Here is a 27497-nt window from a genome sequence, read left to right on the forward strand (position 1 = left end):
CTTATATCCTTTTGGTAGAACTAGAGACATATTATAGATATTAATAATGAACAAAATTGGGGTAAGAATCCATCCTTTTGTACTATTTTTTTGGTTAGTCAATAAATATATTTTTAAAAATTTTTGTGGTTATATCATATGGAGAATATATGTATGGAGTACTTTAGATATTTTCATAGAGGTGTACAGTGTATAGTAATCACATCAGGGTAAATAGGGTATCCATCACCTCAAACATTTATCCTTTAGCTCCTTTTCAGTAAAAAAAAATTTGTATTCTCACAGCTCTCCCCCAATACTCTCTTTACCCCCTTACCTGAAATCTAAGTGCTTTTTGTTCTCACGAGTCCTCTGTACCTTACAGCGAGTGAAGAGCGTGACATTCTCCAGGTATTTTGCTTCTAGACTACGTTTTTAAAAATCACTTTCCTTCAGCAGAGTATTCTCACTTTGAAATCTGTGTAATACCTGCTTTGCCATGATTGTTCTTATGTATGCTTCCTGCCATTAGTGAGTTTTTTTTTTTTTTTTTTTTTTTTTTTTTTTTTAAATAAGCTTTATAAAAGTGGAAACCTGATGTGAATTTTTCTGGGATTTTTTTTCTTTTTTGACTCAACCTTACGGGTTTGAATTCACTTATTTGAGTATCTCCCTTTAACGTGACAACAACCTTATGAGATAGACACTATTATTATCCACACTTAACAGATGTGAGACTGAACACAGATATGTGTTTAGGTAACTTGTATAAGGTTATATATCCAGTAAGTGCAGTGTCTGGATTTTAACAAAGGCATTCTATTTTGAAGCCCAGACTCTTAACCATTATACAGTACTTAGATTCACTGGTAATCAGAACAATGCAAACTAAACTGTGATGCCCATCATCCATCGGTATGTCTGCATCTATCCTCCTTCTGTCTGTCTACATACATTTGTATGTATTTAGATTATCAACAGATTATCTGCAACAAAATTGGGTACAGTAATATCTTTAAGGGCTAGGGGAAGATACTTTTGAATTTAGTAATGTCCTAACCAGACATTAACATTTTAGAATAAGATAGACATAAGGACAATTTCAGGCATACAGGGACTCAGAAACTATCTTGTTCATAGATCATTGCTGAAAGAATTACTAATGGATGTACTCTAGCAAGAAGAGCAATGAACCAGGAGAAAATAATGGGATTCAGGATGTAATGATGCACAAAGAAAGCAGTAAAACTTGCTGTTACATTCAAATATACTTGAAAAATTTACATGGGAATTGGGAGAGGAAGTATAGAGGACCATAACATAGTAAGCTGTGGTTCTGATCCTCTTTGGGAGAAGATAGGTACACTTGCTTGCTAACGTTAAACTTGGCTAGGAAAAAATAAATCTACATATAAACTGCTATAATAATACCACCTACAATTTACTAAGCATTTATATGTGCCAGATACTTTGTTAACATTTTACATGGATTATAAGAGATATACACACATTCACTCTATATATGTTATATATATTATATATTTATAATATATATAAAACAGACACACACACACATTTTAAGGTATACACAAATGTAGGGATATCAATTAAGCAAGCTTTTAATAGCTATATCCTTTAGGAAATAGAAGGGAAGGGATTGAGATGGGGAGGTGTGAAGGTCAAGTGGAAATTTTTGCTTTATCTTTATAGATAAATGCTTTTACATTAAAAATGCCATCACATATTATTCAGATTTTTTTTTGTTAAAATCCTAAAGAAGTTTAAGCAGATATACCAAAAATATCAATAGCAATTAAATCTGTTTTTTTACTTTCCTTTTTTGTTTTTTAGTGTAATTTTGAATTTCAAAAAATAAAAGGCCTTGAGAGACACTTGGCAGTAATGATAACATAGTTTTTGGTTGTTGTTAAGAGAGGAGGTCTTAGTATGTTGCTGAGGTTGAACTTGAACTCCTGGACTCAGATGATCCTCTCACCTCAGCCTCCTGAGTAGTTGGGACTAGAGGTGCTTGCCAATGTGTCTGACTTGTGGCGTAGTTCTTAAATCTCTTCAAACTTCTATTAAAAATGGTAACTAGGGTAACTGAAGGAAGAAACAAGTGCTGGATAGGATACAGAGGAAAGGGAATCTTACACATGGTTGGTAGGAATGTACATTAATACAACCATTGTGGAGAACAGTATGGAAGTTTCTCAAAAAACTAAAAATAGAACTACCATATGATCCAGCAATCCCACTACATAGATATATCCAAATGAAAGAAAATCAGCATATGAAAGAGATACTTGCACTCCCATGTTTATTGCAGCACTATTCACAGTAGTCAAAAGATGGAATCAACCTAAGTGTCCATCAACAGATGAATGGATAAGGAAAATGTGGTATATATGCACAGTGGAATACTATTCAGCTATAAAAACAAGTGGAATCCTGTCATTTGTAGAAACATGGATGGAATGGAGGTCATTATAGTAAGTGAAATGGGCTAGGCACAGAAATCAATACCACATGTTCTCATTCATATGTGGAAGATAAAAAAAAGTTGATCTCATGGTAGTAGAGAGTAGAATAGCAGTTCCTGGAGGCTGGGAAAGGGAGGAAGGAAAGGAAGAGATTGGTAAAAGGCTACTGTAATTTTGTAATTACAAAATTATAGTTAGGAGGAACACTGTAGGGTGACTATTGTTAACAATTTATTGTATATTTGGAAATAGCTAGAAGAGAGGATTTTGAATATTTCCAACACAAAGATATGAAAAATGTCGAAAGTGGTAGATGTGCTAATTGCCCTGATTTCATCATTATACATTGTATGCATTGAAATATCACTCTTTACCCCACATGCACAATTATTATGTCAATTAAAAATTAAAATAGGTGACAGTATATCCCCTGTATCACTGAATATGAGTAAAACAATGGATAGCAGCAAGCATTATAGGGGAATAGCCAGTGACCAGGAATGGTTAAAGGAAAGATAAGCTATGGGGTATTCTAAGATCTGAGGAAACCAGAAACCACAAGCAAGTGTTCACCTCCAAAACAGGTACCCTCAGAATGGGAGCTCTGGGGTCTTATCTGAGACCAGCAGTTCCAGTTGGTAGGGAGCTTACAGGTTACATACAGTTTGTGGGTGCAAGGAGACTGTGGAAAGTTCTGAGAGAATAGGGGTTCTCTGGGCCTTCAGTGTTCTCTGACATACTCAATAAGGTTTGGTCCTACAATGAGGAAAAATTTGTAGAAATAGAACACAATTTCATCAGTGCAGGAACTCTGTGAGTAAATGAGGGAAATCTTCCAAATACTAATAGGTGAATGACCAGCAAAGATGCATCTTAGAAAGTACTGGAGATGAGGCTATACTTGAGAGGCTCTTATTTTTTTATATTTCTTGGTAACAGCAGTAAAGCTATGAACTCTATTCTGTCCCCATGTCCCCTCTTCTAATAGTTAAAGAGAAACCATCTCATTTAAACATATGCCTTAGAAAATGACTGTATTACAACTCCACAAAAATATATTGTATCAGGTCGGTGCAAAAGTAATTGAGGTTTCAGATAGTGAATTTTAAATCCTCATAACTATGCTCAAACACATATTTATTAATCAAAATAGGAATCATTACAATCAACACATTTTTGCCAATGAGAAATAAGTTTGTTTATTCCTGTAGTGTACAAATCTGTTTCGGGATGTCATGAACTCCTGGGGTGCATTTTTTGCATCCTGCTGGTTGCGGAAGTACTTTCCCCACAAAAAGTTGTTGAGATGCTTGAAGAAGTGGTAGTCAGTTGGCGAGAGGTCAGGTGAATACGGCGGATGAGGCAAAACTTCATAGCCCAATTCGTTCAACGTTTGAATTGTTGATTGTGCAAGGTACATACCATAAGCCAACAAATAAAACCTCAGTAAATTTCATGGAATAGGAGTATTAAGAGAGCATTCTCCAACTACAGTACAGTGAATGAAGAATGCACACACTCAATCCAAAGATGGCAGGAAAGAAGAAAATTATACATAGAAAAACTTGAATCAACAGAAAATATAAAGATGGTAAAAGTTTGATATATTAATAATCAGAACAAATAGTATGAGCCTGGGCAAAATGGTGAAACCTCATCTCTACAAAACAAAAACTGAAAATAAAAATTAGCTCTGTGTGCTGGTGTGTGCCGGTAGGCCCAGCTACTCCAGGGGGGCTGAGGTAAGAGAATTGATTGGGTGGTGCAGCAAGCCATGATCACCCCACTGCACTCTAGCCCGGGCAACAGAGTGAGACCCCATCTTAAAAAAAAAAAAAAAGGGTATGCGGTATATGAGTGAGGTTGTAATGTGGGAAACAGAAAATGCAGGTATATGCTTTTTACAAGAAATGCCTAAGTAGTGAAAGGATGAAACATGAACTAGACAAACAGCTGCCCAGCCTGTCTCCCACAAGACACTAGGTGACTTTTAAAGTGCACACCTTTGATTTTAGGAAGGATAAAGAGCTGTCTAAATAAAAATTTCCTTTCAGTTCATAGATATGGAAAGAATTTAAATGGTTTTAATTGCATCAAGTTTGTGATTGTTTATATGTTCCCATGTAGTTTGGGAACATTACACTTTGAATTTGTCATCCATAGACATTTTATTTCTTCACTTTAGTTTTTATCTCATTTATATTTGGTAGGATGCTTTGTTTTCTTTTTTTAAGAAAATTTTATTTTAAGTTCCAGGATATATGTTCTGATGTGCAAGTTTGTTCCATAGGTAAATGTGTGCCATGGTGGTTTGCTGCATGTAACAACCCATCTCCTAGGTATTAAGCCCTGCATGCATTAGCTATTTATTCTGATGCTCTCCCTCCTCCTGCTCCACCCTGACAGGGTGTGTTGTTCCCCTCCCTGGTCCATGTGTTCTCATTGTTAAGCTCCCACTTATTAGTGAGAACATGCAGTGTTTGGTTTTCTGTTCCTGTGTTAAGTTTGCTGAGCTTAATGGCTCCCAGTTTCATCCATGTCCCTGCAAAGGACATGATCTTATTTCTTTTTATGGTTTCATTAGTATTCCATGGTGTATGTGTACCCCATTTTCTTTATCTAGTATATTATTGATGGGCATTTGGGTTGATCCCATGTCTTTGCTATTGTGAATAGTGCTGCAGTGCCCACACATGTGCATGTATTTTTATAATAGAATGATTTATATTCATTTGAGTATATACCCAGGAATGGGATTGCAGGGTCACATGGTATTTCTGGCTTTAGGTCTTTGAGGAATTGCCATGCTGTCATATTGGATGCTTTGTCTTCTAATGTAGATCATTACTATGGTCTTCAAGTCTTTTGTAAATTGCCGAATGTTTGAAATAGTTTGCTGTGATTGAAAAGGAAGTTAAAGGGGAAAAAAGCACTGGAATACTAGACTCAGGTGTGCTGCTGCCACTGACAAACTTTGTTATTTCCCCTTGACTAATTTCTTGTTTCATTTATGCCCTTTCAGGCTCTAATATCCCATTTTGGAAGCAGTTCTTGTGGATTGGTGATATTGCCATATTTTTCTCTCTGTGGAAAATACCAGTGCATTTATTTAATCTGTGCATTAGCTTATATATTTCAGCAAGTCAACTACTTAATAAAATGATCATAGTAATCCCACTCGGTATATGACATGATGAAGATGAAGGTGCTATCTGGTTAAAGATCCAAAAGAAGAGGATTTATAACAAATAATGCTTGTCTGGACATTTGAAATTAATCATCTAAAAGGAGATTAATAGAACAGTGTGAATTTGCAAAGTAGATATAATGCAACTATGCACATGATAGAATAAAAATAGAGCTTTTGTCTTTATTTTTTAAAACTTAGGAGAATTAAGACATGATTTAATGTTTTATGATGACACTTATTGTTTTGCCAGTTTTTTATTACCTTATTTATTATATATTATAATGCATTAAGTTGATATTGATTATCAATTATGTGCCAAGCATTGTACTGTTACATGTGAAATGGTAAACTGTATTTGGGCAAATGATTTCCTGTGGCATTTTTGCATGTCTTGTATAAGCGTTTGTGCTGGACTATCTTTTCAGGGATTTTGGTGCAGGAAATAGCCTTGAGAAATAGACATATGTTTGGCACAGGGCAGATTTTATTTTTCTGACCATGATAATAAAGATGTTTTTCTCTGAGGCAAAGGTTGGACAGGTTTGCTGGCAGCTCCTTTAAAAGACTGGAGTTTTCAAAGCTTGTGGTTCCTTCTCTGTGACGCAAACTCACTGTGTGTGTGCAGCATCCACCTGCCTTGCTTCCGCCTTAACCCTGTGAGACTTTGGAGGAGAGAGGGAACCAATGCAAACATGAAGGTCATGATGCCTGTTGTGCAATGAATAATGAAATCTTTAATCTCTATAAACTTAAACCCTTTAAACTTACATCTTTTGCTATCATCTGTGAAACTATCAGGCTAATTTGTTAGCTTGCAAGTAGGGTAAAATATCAGATCCTTTGTAGTTCTTGACCCAATGGAGATTGATTCCTTGGTATTATAGCATTTGTTCTCTAGTGGAGAAGACAGACAGTGAAACAGTTACTTACAGTGTCCTTGATAATCGTTTTGATGGTATGGAAGCACCTAACTGGAGCACTTAATTCAGTTCACTAGTTAAGGAAGAGTCAAGGATAGCTTACCAGAGGAAGTGACATATTTAGACCTGAAAAATAAGAATAAGTTAGGCAAAAGACAGAGATTAGAAAAGAGTTTATACTTCCCGATATGTGTATGCATAATTATTTTAGGCTTCCCTTTTTTGTTTTGTGTTTATGAATTACCTTGCACATTTTAAACTCTTTGAAGAAACAGGAACCATTTCATGGCCTCCATGGGTTACATTCTGTAGTTTTCCTCAGGTATAAGGTGTATTTCTTCATTTCTTATAAGCTGCATGTGGTTAGTCTTTTTGTTTAAAAAAAGTATGTATATTTAAAAATGTAAATATCTGTCCAGTTTGCCAATTCTTGTCTTTAAATTGGAGGGTCTAGTCTCTTTACATGCAATGTAATTATTGATGTATTTGAATTTAAACATACTATATTACCAGTTAGCTTTTTATTTGTCATGTCGGTTCAGTACATTTTTCTTTTTCTTTCCCACTACTTTTGGATTTACATGTCTTTTATTTTTATTTAGCATCCCCCTTTACTAACCTTAAAAATTATTATATTGCTATTCTTTTAATGGTAACCCTAGATATTATAACATACATGTTTTATTTATTAAAGGGTAAAATAAATTTATACTTTTATCATTTTCTGAACAATTTGTGGATCTTCAAACACTAATTTCATTTATCCTTCTCCCAAATTCAGTGCTATTATTTTTGATGTATTTTAATCTTTTCCATCTTTTAAGCTCTTCTGGACATCATTGTTATTAATAAACATAGTAAATATTTATTTAGATTTATCCATGTGTTTTTCCTTTTTCTAGCTTTTATTTCTTCCTGCATTTCTGAGCTTCCATCTGGGTTCATTTGCTTTCTGCCTGAAACATAGATTTTAGTATTTTCTTTATTGGAAATCTACTTTTTAAAGTCTCTTTTTCTTTCTCTGCAATTTTTAATTTTTTCCTTCACGTTTGAAGGATATATTCCTAGATATAGAATAACAGTTGGCAGTTATTTTCTCTCCTAGCTTTTTAAAGGTTTTAACAGAGTCTCACTCTGTCACCAAGGCTAGGCTGGAGTGCGGTGGCATGATCTCGGCTTACTGCAACCTCCCGCCTGGGTTCAAGGGATTCTCTTACCTTAGCCTCGCCACCACGCCCGGCTGATTTTTGTATTTTTAGTAGAGGACTTCTGTTTTTGTCTGACTTCTGTTATTCAGTTTTTGAACAATATGTTGCTGCTTCTTTGAAGGTAATATATCTTTTTTTCCTTGTTACTTTTTAAAACAATTCTTTCTGACTTTTAGCACTTTTCCTCTGATGTGCATAGATGTGATTTTTTTTTTTTTGTATTAGTGAAATGGATGATAGATCAGAAATGATTCTGGTATCTATAACTTTATTTAATTGGCCTTGAAAATTTATTTGTAATTCTGTGTTCAAATACTGCCTCTTTATTTCTTTCTCCTATCCTTCATGAAGTGTAATTATAGGTATGATAGACCTATTCATTGTATTTCACATCCTTTTCCCCCCTCTATTTTTGTCCTTATATTGCTATGTCCATATGTCTGAATTTTTTTTGTTGTGTATTCTAGTTCTCTCATTATTTCTTCAACTGTATGTAATGTGCTATTAAACCTACCATTGAATTGTCAAATTCACTTATTTTTCAGTTGGAGAAAGTATGTTTTATACTCTTTTATGGTTTTTTGTTTTCTGCTGAAATAGTCAATTTTTTGTTTGTTTGTTTGTTTTTGAAACCGGGTTTCACTCTGTTACCCAGGCTGGAGTGCAGTGACATGATCTCAGCTCACTGCAGCCTTGACCTCCCAGGCTCAAGTGATCCTCCTGCAGCGGCCTCCTGAATAGCTGGGACTACAGGTGCATGCTACTGTACCACAGCTCATTTTTTTTTGTATTGGTGGAGATGGGGCTTCACCCTGTTGCCCAGGCTGGTCTGGAACTGCTGAGTTCAAGCAATTTGCCCACCTTGGCCTCTCAAAGTGCTGGAATTACTGGTGTGCATTACCGTGCCCAGCCCTCAATTTTGTTTTTTACATTAGTAATTACTGTTTTATGATCTGGTTCTGATAACTTCATTATCTAGTCATCTGTGTATCTCTTTCATTATCTAGGAACCTATATGTCTGTTGTTTTACTTAGCTTTTATTCACTTCTAATCATTTAGTATGGCTGGCTGTTTTTTATTGATGCCTGAATAAAGTATATAAAAATTGTAGAGGCGATTTGAGGCTTTGGATACTGTTATCTTCCTTGAGAGAAGATTACTTTTGATTTACGCTGGTGGCTGGTACGTAGGCCTGGGACCCTGGCAGTCACAGATTGTTACAATCCAATTAAGAATAGGGATGATTTGAAGTTGTGCCTGGTCTCTGCAAGGACTTATCCATATCTTTTTTTATTTTTATTGAAATAAAATTCACAATACCAATAGTTCACCATTTTAACTATTTAAAAGTATACAATTTATTGGTTTTAGGATACAATTGTCCCTTTGTATCCTTGGGAGATTAGTTTCAGGACCTCCCATGGATACCAGAATCTATGGGTGCTCTAATCCCTTAAGGAAAATGGCTTAATATTTACATATAACCTATGCATATCCTCCCATATCCTGTAAATAATCTCTAGATTACTTATAATGCCCTATACAATATAAATGTTGTGTAAATAGTTGTTATACTGTATTGTTTAGGAAACAGTGACTAGAAAAATGTGCATGTTCAGTGGAGACACAGTCATCCATTTATTCCCCAAATATTTTTGATCCATAGTTGTTTGAATCCATACATAGAGACTCCATGGATTCAGAGGGCATAATGCAGGTCTGTATTTACAACATTGTGTAACCATCACCAACTTAATTCTAGAATACTTCTATTACATTCAAAAGAAACTCCTCATCTCCCAGTTTCCTCATCTCATCAAAACCTGGCAGTCCACTAATCTATGGATTTACATATTTTAAATGGAATCATACAATATGGTCTGTTGCTACTGCCTTCTTCCACTTAATATATTTGGCCTTTTTTTAAACCCTTACTTTTAGGGTATACTTACTTGCGACAATTCTTGGAAGTCTGTGAACCCTAGCTTTGTCTCACTGTTTTCATGGGTATATTAAAACCTTTGTTCAGGTTCTCAGCCCTCCAACTGTGTTGCTTTTACAGTGGGCATTTATCTTGAGAGGGAAAATAGCCTAAAGTCTGGGCTTACTTCTCTGGGCTTCTTTTCTCTCTTGATCTGCCTTTGCAGTCTTAGTTTTCTTGGTAGCTCTCTGATGTCTTCAAGTATTGTTTTTATGTTTTATCCATCTTTCTAATTCCCAGTGAGAGCTCACTGGAGTTAGACTATGTAAATATTTGCTGAATGACTGAATTCATTTATTGAAACATTATTTATGAATGGAAAATATGTGCGCCAAATGCTGGAGGTATAGCAGTGTACAAAGCAGCAAAAGTCTCTGCTCTCACACAGGTTACTTTCTAGGGACAGTTGATAGGAAATAAAGCATACACCTGAAATATATAGTATGTCAAAAGGTGGAAGTTTCTATGGAGAGCATAATGCAGGGAAAGAGCGTGAGTTCTAGGGCGTTGAGAGCTGTTTCAAGTAAGGTAAGTTAGGGAAAACCTCTTTGATCAGATGACGTCGGAAGAGTTACCTGAAGGGAGAGAGCCATGTGGATATTAGGCAGAGGGAACCGAAAGTATAAAGGCAAAAATGAGCTGTCCCACCGTCCAAGCAATAGTGTGGCTGGAGCAGAAATGAGGTGGTAGATTAGCTCCGAGCTCTGGGGGATGGAGATCACGTAGAGTGCTGTACAAGTTTAGATTTTATTAGAACATTGTTGGGAAGCTGCCGGAGTGTCTTGAGTAGAGGATAGACATGATCTGCTTAGCACTCATGCTGATCTTGTTAAAACTGGTATTTCAGAATAAATCAGATCCTGGGTGGTGAGGGTGGATGTGGAGACACCATCTGGAGATTCTTTCAGTAACACGGACAAGGGAGGAATACTCTTTTAGATCAGGGTGCTAGCAATGCAAGTAGAAAGAATTGACCAGAATTTAAATACATTTTGAAGGTACAGACAACCCAGTTTGCTCGACATTTGAATGTGGGGTTATGAGAAAGTCAGGAGTTAAGTTCTTGGCCTAACTAATCGGAAGGATGGAAGTTCCATTGAGTGAAACTAGAAAGCTTGCTGGAGAATCTAATTTGCAGGTGGGATAGGCAGAAGATCAAGAGTTTGTTCTTGGCCCTGTTAAGTTTTATATGCCTGTTGCACAGCTAATAGGAGATGACAAGAGGTAAGTTAAATATATGAGGCTGCAAAATGGTCTGAGGTTAATATATACATTAGTGAGTTGTTAGTATCTTGTTGATACCAAAAAAGCTTTGAGATTGAATGAGGTCATTAAGGGGTGAATGTGGATAGAAAAGAGACGCAAGTATGGAGAGACAATTCAAATTTTTAAGTCCAGGGCTGAGGAGGACTCAGTAAAGAAGAGTAAATGGGGCTCATACTTATAATCCCAGTACTTTGGGAGGCCAAGACAGGAGGATCACATAAGCCTAGGAGTTCAAGACCAGTCTGGGTAACATAGTGAGACCTCATTTCTACAAAAATTAAAACAAATATTAGACAGGTGTGGTGGCACTCACCTGTAGTCCCAGTTACTTGGGAGGCTGAGGTGGGAGGATCACTTGAGCCTGGGAGATTGAGGCTGCAGTGAATTGAGATTATGTCGCTGCATTCCAGCCTGGGCGATGGAGAACCTGTCTTAAAAAAAAGTAGATGGGCCAGGCATGGTGGCTTGTGCCTGTAATCCTAGCAGCTTGGGGAATCTAAGGCCGAAGGATAAGTTGAGTCCGGGAATGGGAATTCAAGACCAGCCTGGACAATATAGCAAGACTGGGTCTCTACAAGAAAAAAAAAAAATTAGCTGGGTGTGGTGGTGTACACCTATAGCCCTAGCTACTTGGAAGGCTGAGATAGGAAGATGACTGGAGCCGAGAAGTTTGAGGCTGCAGTGAGCCATGATTGCCTGTGTGACAGAGCAAGACACCATTTCTTTAAAAAAAGGGCTAGTAGCTCAAGGATGAAGTGGAGCCAATGGTTTTTTTTTTTTTTTTTTTTTTTTTTTTTTTTAAGTTGGGATAGATTTTACTGCGTTTGTGTGCTGATGGGAATGATCTAGCAGGTCAGAGGTCAGGAATGAGTCTTGTAGCAGTTTTCTTGAGGAGGGGAACAGGTATGGAATGTAGAGGGCAGAGGACATAGGTGGAAGGTAGGCTCTACATAGTCTTAAGGGTAGTTCATCCACAAGAGAAGAGAAGGCAGATTATTTTGGTAACCCTACAGGGTTAATATGATAGAACATATCAAAATTGCCTTTTATCAGTAAGAGTAAGAATGGTGGAGGGGGTCCTGTAAGTTTAAGCAGGGAAGAGAAGCTGCAAAATAGTAATATGGAAAAGGAAATAGACCTGGGAAATGGATTGTAGAGGAGTACTGAGATAACCTCACCTTCTCATCTATAAATTGAGAAAGTTTAATTAGATCCGTCTCAAGACTTTTAAATGAATAAGTAATTGACTGCCACACCTTGAATACTATAATATATAAATTCTTGCTGTTATTTGCTCTTAGTTGTCAAACAGTAAAAAAAGTGTTTGATATGGATATAATATTGATATAAACAGAATTATTAATATATTACATTAGTGGATATAAATATGACATTGAAATGCAAATCTTATTGCTAGCAAAAATGTTTGATATTGATTTCTATATATAGTTTAAGCTACAGATTATGGAGAATAGAAGCAATGCCCGTAGTTGGTAATTCACATTTGAACTACATACTGATCTCTTACTACTCCCAAGAATTTCTAAAACTTATTTATGGAAGCTAAGTTTAGGTATGTATGTTTATTTCAGGGAATATTCATTTTAGGCTACTTGATATTTTACTTAAGCTTAATTACTCACAGGTGTGCTATTACAGTTGTATGATAAAGGAAATAACTAAATTTTATGACTATTCAAAACACTCTTTGTAATTTTTTAACTATCTGTAAAGTTTTTTTAATTTTAATTTTTAATACAGTATTGCTTTGATATTTAGCAGTATTAATCAGTTGTCATTTATATCTGTTTATCAGTACCTCGTGCCAGTGAAGTTATAGATACTATTCCCAGTAAGTTTTCCTCCTTCCTTAGTTCTGGCTGCCCATGTCATACTGGAAACATAAGGCAACTTAAATTTATTGAGTACTTTTAAAGTTCATTTTATGCCACTATAACAGAATAGTACAGACTGGCTAATTTATAATGAACAGAAATTTATTGGCACACAGTTTTGGAGGCTGGGAAGTCCAATATCAAGGTGCTGGCATCTCACCAGGGCCTTCTTGCTGTGTCATCCCATGGCAGAAGAGCAAAGAGAGGGTGAGAGAGAGAGCAAGAGGGGGCCTAAGTCATCCTGTTATAGGGAACCCATTCCTCTGATAAGGAGCCCTCTCTCATGACAGTGGCATTAATCCACTCACTCCACCCTCATGGCCTAATCACCTCTCTCTAGGCCCCAACTCCCAACAATCTTACATTGGGGATTAAGTTTGCAATACATATCTTTTGTGGGAACACCTTCAAGCCATACCAAGTAAATAGCCTAGGTGAGTCACTTTTGAGTACTTTACATATGGTAGAGTCTTTAGTCTTGCAGCTGTCCTGTGAGATAGGCAGTGTTATTCTGAAAAGTTCCATGCCAAATTATGGATTTAGTAAGTGACAGAGTTGAGATTTATTTCCAAGTTATTCCAAATCTAAAGACTGTGCCACTATTAATGATTAATTATAGTTCAGTAAAATCTATTTTGTATAACATTTAAAAATAAAACAATGGTTATTTAGTCTTGTGCCTGTGAATTGTTCTTTTTTACCTGGCTGCGTATCATCCTTAATTAGCGTCTTCCTGGACTCAATTATCCTCTTTTAATTAGTCTTTATTTTATGTTCTGATTAGAAACTTGATAATTTCTACATTATCTACAAAAAAGAATTTTTTATTCTACAAATTGTTTTTCTACAAATTTATTCTACAAAAAAGAAATTTTGTAAGTAAGAGACTACTTAGGAGTCTCTTTCATCAGTAAGAGACTGCATGGAGTGTGGAACTAGAGGTCAAGAGTTGAATGGCAGGTTGGCTCCTGATTGTGTTCTTTAGGGATAGGTTATTTTCGTGGAAGAGTTAGCAAGAATTCTTTTATCAAATTGATAGTTAATAGACTAGAAGGGGTAGATGGTTGAAAACTAAATACTTAAATGTTATTTTAAACCTACTTAAAAATATACTGGCATCACACAAGTGATATGAAATACTTGCTTAATAATACATAATAGTTTCAAATATTTCAGTGCATACTCTTTAGGTGCTTCTCATAGAATGGTCAACAAGACCAATGTGGAACTTACCGTTAGAAGTTTATAGTCCAGTGTTTGTATATAACCCAACCCTGAGAGATATATCCAGCCCTCACCCCTAGAAACTTACTGTTTTCCCTCTGATTATCAAATATTCTTTTTAGAACATTGATGGAATAGGAAAAAATATAAAGATAAATATAAAGATAAATGGAAAAGATTTATAAGCCCACAGCTCAGAGATACACTTCGGACATATTTCACTTTAGTTTCTTTTTCTTTTAGACACATTTATTAGCATGAGTTAAACATGTATCTTTTTTTTTTTTTTTTTTTGAGACAGAGTCTCGCTCTGTTACCCAGGCTAGAGTGTAGTGGTACAATCGTGGCTCACTGCAACCTCCGCCTCCCAGGTTCAGGCGATTCTCCTGCCTCTGCCTCCCGAGTAGCTGGGATTACAGGTGTGTGCCACCATGCCCGGCTAAGTTTTCTATTTTTAGTAGAGATGAAGTTTTGCCACGTTGACCAGCCTGGTCTTGAATTCCTGACCTCAAGTAATCCACCCGCCTCGCCCTTCCAAAGTGCTGGGATTACACAGGTGAGCCACTGTGCCCAGCCTAAACATGTATTTTATAAGAAAAATCTATTTGCTACATTTTCTTTTAGTTTTTAATTTTCAGGTTTTTTTTCTTTTTGTCTCAGGGTCACGTATGTCATTCTTTTTTCTCCTGTGACTCACTTAATCTTTGTATTTTCCGATCCATGAAATTCTGCTTTGACATGTATAAGTTCTTTTTATTTACTCAGTTTTGCTTTTCAGAAATTCTCAACTTCATGAGTTAAATGCTTGACCCATTTATTGTTATTATTTGCTGCGTTTAATTTTTGCTGAAAGCTTTTTAAAATAGAAATTTTTGTAAACGCCTTCTCACTAGGATATAAACACAGTTATTTGGGAAGTTACGTTCCTTTCCTGTTACTACCAAAAGAACCCCTTTTTCATCTCAAGCAGGTTCTGTGAATTGTAGGGACCAGAGAACATTATTTTATTGTTCTAGTCATATATTTTTTATTTCTCTCAAACAGAAGTTTTGAACAAGTGAATCTTCTCATTTTCCTTTACCTCATCTGGTAATTTTTGCAGTCTATTTGTGCCATACTTGCAGTCTTAAAACTTTTTTTTTTTTTTTTTTTTTTTTACCACTTTTAGGTCTTCAGATTCTAAATTCATTATGTATTCGGATGCCAAAGTTGTTGCATACTTCACAGTTGTCTTCTTAGTAGATTATTGTACTACTTTGGCATCATAGAACCGGAAGACCTTAGAGGTCATATAATTTTGATGAATATTATTTTTTAAAGATCTGGAAACTGGGGCGTGGAGAAGAAGTAAACTGATGTATCTAGCTCACTAAACTTCTGCTCAAAGGTTTTAGCAGAACCTTCACTTAAAAGCAGGGGTCTGCTGGGACCTGGGCAAGCCTCAGTCCCTGCTGTAAGATGAAAGCCAGGCCATCTGCCATCCCCACCCTGCAAGGTACCTACTCCCCATAAACACAGAAGCTTCTTGGTGCTAGCAGGCACCAGACAGGCCAATGTGGGGACAGGGGCGGGGCCCCACCTGGTGGTGCCACAGGGCTAGGTGAGGTTGCCCAGGCTTTGGCCACAGCAGTCCCACTGCCAGCACTGGGAGAGGCTGAAGAGCACCAGACAGGCCACCAGGGCCACTGTCAGCAGCATGACCTTTGGCTCCAGGCTCATCTGCAAGAAGATGGAGCAGGCAATGAAGCCCAGGACGCAGTTGCAGGTGTAGTACTGGGGAGGGGTGAGTGTCACTCAGGACAGGACCACCCCATCACCTCTGATCCAGCACTGACCCCAGAGCCCCACTCCCCAGTGCCTCAGCCTTGCGCTCTTGCTTTGCCGCCTCCCTTGTCAACAAAAAGCAATGAGACCTGAAAACAACAACAACAACAAAAAGCAGGGGCCTAGATCTCTTTCCATTTAACCCCATTGAATCTGATTTGAATCTGATTAGTAGTTCTGTGAGAAGCTATTACAGGATTTCAGATAATAAGATAGAAAATAATATAGCTATTCAGATCATAAAACTCATTTAATAATGAGTTATTGAGAAAGTATGTATTGTGATCTAAGTGGTGTTTTAGGAAGGTGAATTTGACAAAAAAAAGAGGGATTTTGAAACTGCCTGGCATGGTTCTATATTCCATCCCAGATATCTTTAACAAAAGCTAACAAACAGTATATACAACTACTTTCCATTCTTTTTAATATTGTCAGTTTTCTTTTATGTGGACTAAAGCATTATATTACTCTTAACAAGTAAGGTAATACTGCATGATACAATAATGAAATATTTAATTCAAGTCATATAGTCTGAAAAACAAAAATAATAAGAAAATTAGCCTTAAGAAAAACATTATGAAGATTAAGAATAATTACAAAAATATTTTAGTATATATTTAAATTCTGCATTTTAAAATGTCTATAAACATTAATAAATTTTATATTATGATTATATTCATAATATAATCATAACATAAAAATGCTCTCTTCGGTGTGCTCTATTTGAGAACTTACATAATAACCTTATTTAGCATTATATATAACAGTGATTCAGGTTGGCAGATTTTATTTCACAAAGTGCAGTTACAATTACGGCTGAATTTTGAGATTCAGATTAAAATAAGGAATACAGATATTAGTTTTTCTTGTATAATCTTTATCTTTTATTCATCCATTTGAAAGTCATTCATTACACAGTTGCATTAGAATTGAAGCAAATAACTAGAATAAAGTTATGTTTTATATCAAAGAGCTTAATTCTTAAAATCCCAGATATTCAAGTATTGTTTACAATTAGGATTTAAAAGGTTAGAAATGATGTGCATATAACTCTCATGTAGCTTTTGTGAGTTACACTTTGATGTGATTGATTTTATAAATTTCTTTGTAATTATATTCTATAATTGTTTTGCCATATGTGTATGTGTGTGTATATATATGTATACATTTATGTGTGTGTGTACATACACATACGTGCTAAAATGATGAGGATAACTTGTGAAGAGATGTTTAAGTTTTATGGTAAAAATGGAGTTTATTATTTTGTTAGAGTCTGAGTATTATATCTAACTGGGATGTATACACTGTAGTAATTTATTCATCAGCAACTTGGATATCTTGGACATTTTGCCAACTCATTTGTTAAGTTGAGTCCTATTTTAGAAGGGACATTTTCTTGTATGACAGTTGCAAACTGTTATGTATGAGGCACTGAGGCAGGTACTAGGGTATATAATGGAGTGCAGAGCTACAGTACAAGCTCCGCCCTCCTTCAGCTTGTATGTGTATACACACACACACACACACACACACACATATTTATTTATTTTAATGGGAGACAGATAATATACACACAAGTCAAGTATAGGTTGTATAGTGCTAGGAATGAAATAATGTATTTTTACACAGAATAATGGAGACATACAGTATTTTAGGTAGTGTAGGCAGTGAATGCCTCTTTGAAGAGGCAGCAACTCAAACTGAGAAGTATGAGAAAGAGTCCTCTAAGAGCCCGTTAAGAGCATATTAGAAAGAAGGAGCAGTAAGCAAAAAGCCTGAGAGTTGGGAGAAACTATGGCTATTTAGAAACCAACTAAAATCTGAGTGATTGGAGTCTTTAATGAGAAAAAGGGAGAGTAACATGATTAAATTGGTGAGGTAGACATGAGTAAGATTTATTCAGGTTTTGTCGACTGTGAGAAACAGTTTGGATTCCGTTAAAGAACAGTGGGAAGCCATTGAAAGACTTTAGGCTAGGGGAGTGACATAATTTCTCTTATGTTCTAAAAGGATCATCTGCTGCAGTGGGAGAGGAGCAAAGGCAAAAAAGTGGCGATTTAGTGTAGTGCTTCATTTATAGTGGTTACACAGTGATTTTTTATTAAATAAAGTGAAGAAACTAGAATTAAGCAGGAATGTGTTGTTTCTAGTTGTTTCCAATAGGGATGTTTCCATCTGTACACGATTTTTAGTAAAAATCCATAAACCTATGTTTTCATTTCCCTTGGGTACTAAAAGTGCTGAGGCCTACCTATGGGTAAATGTGTGTTTAGTGCCTGTTATAAGAAATTTGACAAATTGTTTTCTAAAGTGGCTGTGTCACTTTGTGTTCATATAAGAAATGTGTGAAAGGTCCAGTCGTTTTACATCCTCATCCATACTTGGGATCGTCAGTCTTTTTGATTTGAATCTAGTAGATGTATAGTGGTAGCTTCCTGTGGTTTCAGTTTGTGTTTTCTGAATGCCTAATGGTGATAAGTATCTTTCCATGTGCTTATAGAACATTTTTATGTGTTTTTTTTGAAGTATCTGTTAAGATCATTTGTCAGCTTAAAAATGGCTTATTTTTGTTTTTATTAAGATGTGAGAGTTTTTTTATTCTGGGGACAAATCCTTTATCAGATACATGATTTGCAAATATTTTTCTTCAGGCTCTGGTATGTCTTTCATTTTCTCATTAGCATATTAATTTTGTAGAAGTCTAATTTATTGATTTTTTTCTTGTCCTTCTGTGGCTTACTTAAAAAATATTTGTGTAATCCAAGACAAGAAAATATTTTTTTCTTAGAAGTTTTACAGATTAACCCTTATATTTGCATATGATATAAGGTAAGGATAAAAGTTCATATGGCTATGTGGTTGTTTCTATTGGTTGTAAATACTGTTCTTTCTCCATTATTTATCTTGTCACCTTTGTCTCAAATCAATTGATCATTTATTGATTTGGTTTTTAATTTATGTGGGTTTATTTTTAGACTTTCTATTATGTTCTATTAATGTATATGTCTATTCTTACAGCAATGACATATTGTCTTCTTTTGTCGCTTCCTTGTAAGTCATAAAATCTGGTAGTTTAGGGCCTCTCAAGTTTGTTCTTCAGTTTCAAATTTGTTTTGGCTATTGTAGGCTTTTTGAATTTCCATATACATGTTATAATCAATTTGTGATTTTTCTAACAAAAAGCCAGGCACAATTTTGATTAGGATGGTGAAAGATCAATTTGGAAGACCAAGACCTCTTCTAATACTTAAATATGGTAAATTTATATATCTACTTAGGTTTTTCTTTTCTCGTTACTATTTTTTAATCTTGGTAATGTTTTGCAGTTTTGAGTATACACTTTACAAATATTTAGATGTACTTATTCTGTATCTCATCTTCTGTATTATAAATGATATTCTTTTTAGTTTTAATTTATTGTTTCAATTGTTCTTTGCCAGAATAAATAAATGTAATACATTTGTGTATATTGATCTTAAATACTGAGAATTTGGTAAAATTCTTTATTAAATTTGAAGTTTTGGGTAGATTCCTTAGGATTTTCCGTGTAGATGATTATGAGGTTTGTGAATAGAGATAGTTTTACATCTTCCTTTCCAATCTTTATGCCTTTAATTTATTCATTTTTCTTCCTGTTTTGCATTTGGTTGAGCATCCATGATAATACTGAATAGAAGTAGTCAGAGAGAACATCTTTGCTTTATTCCTCATCTTCATGTGGAAAGCATGCAGTCATTCACCATTAAGTATGATGTTAGCTGTAGGTTTTTTATAGATGCCTTTTATTAATATCTAGTTGAGGAAGTTCTATTTCTAGTTTGCTGGGAGCTTTTATAATGAATATTTTTGAATTTTGTCAAATGCTTTTTCTGTATCTTTTGAGATCATCATGTGGCTTTTCATTTTTAGTCAGCTGATATGGGGAATTATGTCATTTGAGTTTTTTTTTTTTTTTTTTTTAATTGATGAACGAATCCTGCATTCCTGGGATAAAACCAACTTGGTCATGATGTCTTTTTTCTTTTTTTAATATGTTGCTGGATTTAATTTGGTATATATTAAGTGTTTTTGTGTCTATGTTTATGATGGCTGTTTGGCTGTAGTTTTCTTTGATATGTTTTTCTGATTTTGTTATCATGATATTGTTGACTCATGGGTTTTGAAATGTTTCTTTCATTAAATGTTTTTTGTTTTTGTTTTTTTGAAGATAGAGTCTCACTGTGTCACCCAGGCTGGAGTGCAGTGGTGCAATCTCGGCTCACTGCAACCTTTGCCTCCCGGGTTCAAGCGATTCTCGTGCCTCAGGCTCCCGAGTAGCTGGGGTTACAGGTGGGCACCACCACACCCGGGTAATTTTTTGTATTTGTAGTAGAGAAGAACTCTTGCCATGTTGGCCAGGCTGGTCTTGAACTCCTGACCTTAAGTGATCCACCTGCCTCCATTAAAATTCTGAGAAAGATTGTGTAGAATTGATAGTAATTCTGTCACAAGTGATTGATAGAATTCATCTGTGAAATCATCCAGATCTGGGGTTTTGTTTGCAGGAAGGCTTGTAACTACAAATTTAATTTTTATAATAGATACAGGACTATTTAGATTGGCTATTTATTCTTAAGCTTTGGTAGTATATGTCACTCAATGAATTTCTCTTTTTAATATAAGTTGTCAGATTTATAGGTATAAAGTTGTTCACAAGAATCACTTACCTCTTCATAGTGTCTGCAGATCTATAGTCATGACTTTCATTTGTATTAGTGGTAATTTATATTTGTTCTGTTTGCCTCCCTCCAGCCTCTCCAACTGTCCCACACCTCTGCTTCATCTGGCTAGATAAATTACAGAACTAACCAACATTTGGTTTCACTCATATTTTATATTGTTTTACTGGATTTTATATCTTTGTTTTTTCCCTCTTGTTCTAGTTATATTTTTTCTTTGATTTATTTTGAGTATAATGTGCTCTTCTTTTTTAGTTTCTTAATGTGGAACCTAAGGTCATTGATTTGAAAGCTTCGGTAGTAACGTAAGTCTTTAAGGTTATAAATTTCTCTAAAACACTGTTTTAGCTATATCTAATAAATTTTGGTATGTTACATTTTTATTTAGCTCAAAAATTTTCTGTTTTCTTGGGGACTACTTCTTTGATCTATAGGTTATTTGTAGTAAGTTTCCACATACTTAAGTATTATTATTCTGATGTATAGTTTTATTGATTTTTAATTCTACTGTGATCAGATATCATACTTTGTATAATTTGTGTTTTAATCTTATTGAGATTTCTTTTGCAATCTCAGATATTCTTATCTTGATGACTGTTTCTTGTACACTTTTAAAAGGCTGTATTTTCTGCTGTTGTTGGATGGTATGTATGCCCCAATAACAATTTAGTAAAGTTGTTTGATAGTGTTGTCGAAATCTTCTGTATTCCTTTTTAAGACAAAGTCTCACTCTGTCACCCAAGCTGGAGGACAGTGGCACGATCTTGGTTCACTGCAATCTCTGCCTACTGGTTTCAAGCAATTCTTGTGCCTCAGCCTCCGAGTAGCTGAGACTACAGCTGTGCGCCACCACACCCAGCTAATTTTCTTGTATTTTTAGTAAAGACAGGGTTTTGCCATGTTGGCCAGGCTGATCTCAAACTTTCGACCTCAGTGATCTGCCTTACTCAGTCTCCCAAAGTGCTGTCATTACAGGTGTGAGCCACTGTGCTTGGCAAATCTTCTATATTCTTGTTGGTAGATTTTTTAATATGGGGGAATTTTTTTATATAGTAATCTGCTATTACTGAGACGTGTGTTGAAATTTCAACAAAAATTGTATATTTGTCTATTTCTCTTTCATTTGTATAGGGTTTGCTTCTTGCTTTACAAAGCTATTATTAGATGCATTGACATGTGGGATTGCTGTGCCTTCTTGATGAACTGATTTTGTTTTTCTTCATATGAGAAGCCATCCCTTCCTCCAGTTATTGTTCTTTTTATGAAGTCTAACTTGTCTGATACTAATTTAGCCTTCTTTTTTTGGAGTTTTTTTTGCATAGGGTTGTTCTGTGTGTGTCACGGGCTGGCAAACTATTGCCCATCTGCTGGCTGCCTCACTTTACAAAGTTTTAATGGAATGGTGGCACACCTTGTCTTTACACATTCCCTATGTCTGCTTTCAAATTACAGATGAAGAATTGAGTAGTATCATGGAGCCCAAACGGCCTACAAGTCTAAAATCTTCAGTATCTGGCCTTTTAAGAAAAAGTTTGCTGATCCTCTGCATTTTTTTTTGTAGACAGATTGTAATGGAGTCTTGCTATATTTTGTACGTTCTTATAATCTCTGCCTTTTGGGTCATGGTTTTAGAGTATTTACATTTAATGTAATTATTAATATTGTGACAATTCTGGCAGTTATCGTTGCTCTTTATTCCGTATTTATTGCATCTGTTTTTTTTTTTTCTTTCTCCTTTTCTTATTTTATGTCTGGTTTTGGATTAATTGAATATATGTTATGACTTCATTTTACATATACTCGGTTTATTAACTACACTTTTTTGTTTTTTTTACGTTTAGTGGATTTTCTAGAGTTTATCATATGCATTGTTAACTTAGCATTCTCTAGCTTAAAAGTAATATGCTACTTCAAGTTTAGGGTTTTAAGAACCTTATAAAAGTATACATTTATTTCTCCCTCCATGTCCTTTGTGCTGTTATTATTGTTTTTATTTATATGTGCATTATCTTAAGCCCATAATACATTGTTGTTATTTTTACTTTAGATCATTATGTTTTAAAGAGATTTCAAACTGTGGAATTTTTTTTTTTTTAACAAGATACTTAACATTCTGGTGCTCTTCAGTTTTTTGTGTGGATTTAAAATTTCCATATGTTTTCTTCTGTCTGATGAAGTTACTTACATTTCTCATAGTATAAGTCTATGAGCAACAAATTCTCTCTTGTATTTGTCTGCAGAAGTCTTTACTATGCTTTCATTTTTGAAATAGATTAGGATTTTTACTTGTTAGACTAAGAATTTAAAAGCGTTTAGTTTGGCCATTAACACTTCGTTTTTAACTCATTTTACTTGTCACTTAAATACTGGCAGTCAGGTATCCTTACTATATCTATTTTTTAGACATATAAAGACATTATAAAGGTGGTTATACAACTTTTGAAAAATTGCATATTGTTTTAAATATATTTGAAAGATATATTTTCAAGTAGGCACTTAGAGTATGATAGTCACTCCCTTTGGTTTCCCTTCCCTAGAGTTTTTATAGACTGTATTTGTAGCAGCATTTGATGTACTCTTGGGTACAGTTATTTCTATACCACAGAAAATTGCCAATATGAATTACTTGAGAGAGGACCAGTGTAAAAGAAATAGGAACCAAATAAGTGATTTTCTGTTTTGCTTACCTTTGTTTCCTAGCTGGGGTACAGGGTCATTGATGTTTATTATGTTCATGTGTAAATTATAAGTATTTTTCTGTTATTTACTAAACAATTATCTAAAATTCATTTATTATACATGCTGATGGGGCAGATCTTAAAGGTTAAATGCTTGGTGGGGATAAATATATATGTCTTGGGCATGGTTTCTCTGGTATTCATATATTTAATTTTTTATTGTATTGAGAAGACATGGATTTGAATTCTGATGCTAACGCTAGCTTTGGGATCTTGGGTTGGTTATTTAATGTATGCTAACCTCAGTGTCCTCATTTTGAGACACCCATTGCATAGAATTTTGAGAATTAAATGAGAGTATACACATAAATTACTCAGCATATGGTAAATGTTTACCAAATGGCGATTCTTAATTATGTTTCTGCTTACATTTTTATTTCTTTGTATAATTTCATATAGGTATAACTTTATCTAGAAGAAGATTTATGTTTTAGAAATTAATAACTCAAGAGCTTTAGAATATAGATTGTGCCTACTTTGAAAAATAATTTGAATTGGCTTACAGTAAAAGATAGCAGTATACTAAAGGAAGGAAAGTAAAAACTAGGCAGGAAGACAGAATAAAGGAGATAATGAAGACAAATGTAGTTATCAAAATTTGGTCCTTAATTTTTAATTTTCTGGAAACCAAGGCAACAAGGATAATACAGTGGCTTACACTATTCTTATTGTATATTCAAAGAAAGCATACTAGTTCATTAAGGTGCTTAACATTTTTCCCCAAAGTTTATGATAAGAAAAATGTATTTATTTATAAAGGGACACTGTCAGTGTAACTGATGGGAGAAGTCACCTACAGGTCAGATGCCTAAGGAGATGAGAAATTATACTACTGATCTCATACTATATTCTTAACTTGCTTATATTTTGAAGGACTTTCATATTTTTTTCAATCTAATCTTTGTGTCCTGTATAATAAGTTATATTAAATATAATGTATAGTAGAGCTATATATGATTCCATGCCTTTGCTATTGTGAATAGTGCTGTGATGAACATACAAGTGCATGTTTCTTTTTGGTAAAAAAATTTGTATTCCTTTGGGTATATACCCAGTAATGGGATTGCTGGGTCAAATGGTAATTTTGGGCCAGGCGTGGTGGCTCATGCCTGTAATCTCAGCACTTTGGAAGGCCGAGGCAGGTGGATCACCCGAGGTCAAGAGTTCAAGACCAGCCTGACCAACATGGTGAGTCTCTGTCTGCACTATAAATAAATAAATAAATAAATAAATAAATAAATAATAATTAGCTGGGCATGGTGGCACACACCTGTAGTCCCAGTTACTTGGGAGACCTAGGCTGGAGAATCTCTTGAACCTGGTAGGCAGAGTTTGCAGTAAGCTGAGATTGTGTCACTGCACTCTGGGTGACAGAGTGAGACTCTGTCTCAAAATAAATAAAATAACATAAAATAAAAGTAGTTATGTTTTAAGTCCTTTGGGAAATCTCCAAACTGCTTTCCACAGTAGCTGAACTAATTTACATCCCACCAGCAATGTATTAACATTTCCTTTTCTCCACAACCTTGCCAACATCTATTATTTGCTGATTTTTGTTTATAGTAACCATTCCGACTGGTGTGAGATCTTACCTCATTGTGATTTTGATTTGCATTTCTCTGATGATTAGTTACGCTGAGCAAATATACTTGTTGGCCTCATGTATGTATTCTTTTGAGAAGTGTCTGTTCATGTCCTTTGCCCATTTCTCAATGGGGTTGGTTTTTATTTGTTGATTTGTTCATGTTTCTTATAGATTCTAGATATTAGACTTTTTGTAGGATGCATAGTTTGCAAATATTTTCTCCCATTCTTTAGGTTGTCTGCTTACTTTGTTGATAGTTTCTTTTGCTGTGCAGAAGCTCTTTAGTTTAAGTCGCACTTGTTTATTTTTGTTACAGTTGCTTTTGGAGACATCATCTTGAAATCTTTACCAAAGCCTATGTCTAGAAAGCTATTTCTTAGCTTTTTCTTCTAGGGCTTTTATAGTTTTAGGCCTTACATTTAAGTCTTGAGTTGATTTTTGTGTATGGTGAAAGGAAGGGGTGCAGTTTCAATCTTCTGTATATGTTTAGCCAGTTACCCTAGCACCATTTGTTGAATAGGGAGTCCTTTCCCCATTGTTTGTTAATGTTGACTTTGTTGAAGATCAGATGGTTGTAGATGTGTGGCTTTATTTCTGGGTTGTCTAATCTGTTCTGTTGGTCTGTGTGTCTGTTTTTGTATGAGTACCTGGTTACTGTTGCCTTGTAGTACGGTTTGAATTTGAATAGTGTGATGCCTGTGATTTTCTTCTTTTTTTTTAATGCCTGTGACGTGTGTGTTTTAGACTGAGAGCTCTAGTGGGAGAGTGATGAATTGAATAAAAGAGATGTCTCACCCTTTATCTCTCACTAGTCTCACTTGTCTCTCTTGCTAGTCTCACTTGTCTCTCGCTAGTTTATTTTGCTGTCGCTTAGATTTTCTTCTCCATCCTCATTTTGTTTTTTTTTTTTTTTACAGACTCAGGTTATTATATTATGCTATTCTAATGATCAGTGAGAGGTTCTTTTCTGTTTCAATCTGTTTTACATACTACTAACATGCTGAGTTGTTTGGAAAAAATTTTAATTAGCTCCTTATTCCTATTCTAAGTGAACAAATTCTTTTGCATTTTGATTTTTTTTCTTGGAGTCTGATATGGTTTGGCTCTGTGTCCCAACCCAAGTCTCACCTTGAATTGTAATAATCTCCACATGTCAAGGACAGGACCAGGTGGAGATAATTGAATCATGGGGGCAGTTTCCATCATGCTGTTTTCATGATAGTGAGTGAGTCTTATGAGATCTGATGGTTTCATAAGCATCTGGCATTTCCCCTGCTTGCACTCATTCTGTCTCCTGCTGCCCTGTGAAGAGATGCCTTCTGCCATAAGTGTAAGTTTCCTGAGGCCTCCCCAACCATGTGGAACCTCTTTTCTTTTCAAATTACCCAGTCTCTGGTATTTCTTCATGGCAGTGTGAGAACAGAGTAATGTAGAACCTCCTTGTAATCTCACTGTATTTCTCTGCTTTCTGTTTTCTGACTGTTCCCTGCTTTGTTTAGCTAGCATATTCACTGTTCTTTATATTTTATATCTCTTAGTTTTTTCTCTAGTACAGGGCACTTTCTGTTTTCAAATGCATGGCAGTATCTTTCATAGTTATCCATACCCATTGCAAATCTCATCTTTTCATGAAGATGTATTTTATTGGACTGTCATTGTACTATCCTCTTCTATTTCTGAACTGTTGGTTAATACATTTTAGCAAATGATTGTTCCATAAGTGTTTTATATATTCTTTCAATTGGCCAGCTAGATTGTTAGCTTCTAAAACAGCACTACCAATAGAAATATAAAATGAGCCAGACATACTTTTAAATTTTCTAGTAGCCACATTTAAAAAGCAAAAGAAACAGATACAATTAACATTAATAATATATTTTATTAAACTCAGTATATCTGCTACTTTGGTGGTTAGCTGAGATTTTGACAGTTACCTACCTAAAATGCCAAGATAGAGAAGTATTCTATTACTACAAATATAGTCACACCCATCCTCTTACCCTCATGAACCCTAACTCTTGGTAACTACTACTCTCTTTTCTGTCTTTATTATGTTGTCATTTAGAGAATGTTACATAAATAGAATCGTATTTTATGTGATCTTAGGAGACTGGTTTTGTTCACTCAACATAATATCTGTGATATTTATCCAGGTTGTTGTGTGTATTGACAGTTTGTTCCTTTTTATTGCTGAGCAGCATTTCATGGTATGGACTTGCCACAGTTCATTTAGCCATGTACTTGTTGGGAGGGCATTTAGTTGTTTCTACTTTATGACTATTACAAATAAAGCTGCTCTTAACAATTATGTACAGGTTTTGTTGTAGCTATGTTTCCATTTCCCTGGGATAAATTCCCAGTAGTGAAATTACTTGATAATATGCTAACTGTATGTTTAGTTTTGTAGTATACTGCCAAACTATTTTCAGAGTGACTACCATTTTATGTCCTTACAAGCAATTTATGACAGATCCACTTTTTTTTT

At 35.1% G+C, this 27497-nt stretch overlaps 1 protein-coding gene across 11 annotated transcripts in view; it reads left to right on the forward strand.

The window, feature by feature from the left end:
- Positions 1-27497, forward strand: part of NBEA (neurobeachin) — a 739922-nt gene that overhangs the window by 57335 nt on the left and 655090 nt on the right. The window lies entirely within an intron of this gene.

This window comes from Papio anubis, chromosome 15, assembly GCF_008728515.1.
Source record: "Papio anubis isolate 15944 chromosome 15, Panubis1.0, whole genome shotgun sequence".
In the NCBI taxonomy this organism is placed as follows: Eukaryota; Metazoa; Chordata; class Mammalia; order Primates; family Cercopithecidae; genus Papio; species Papio anubis.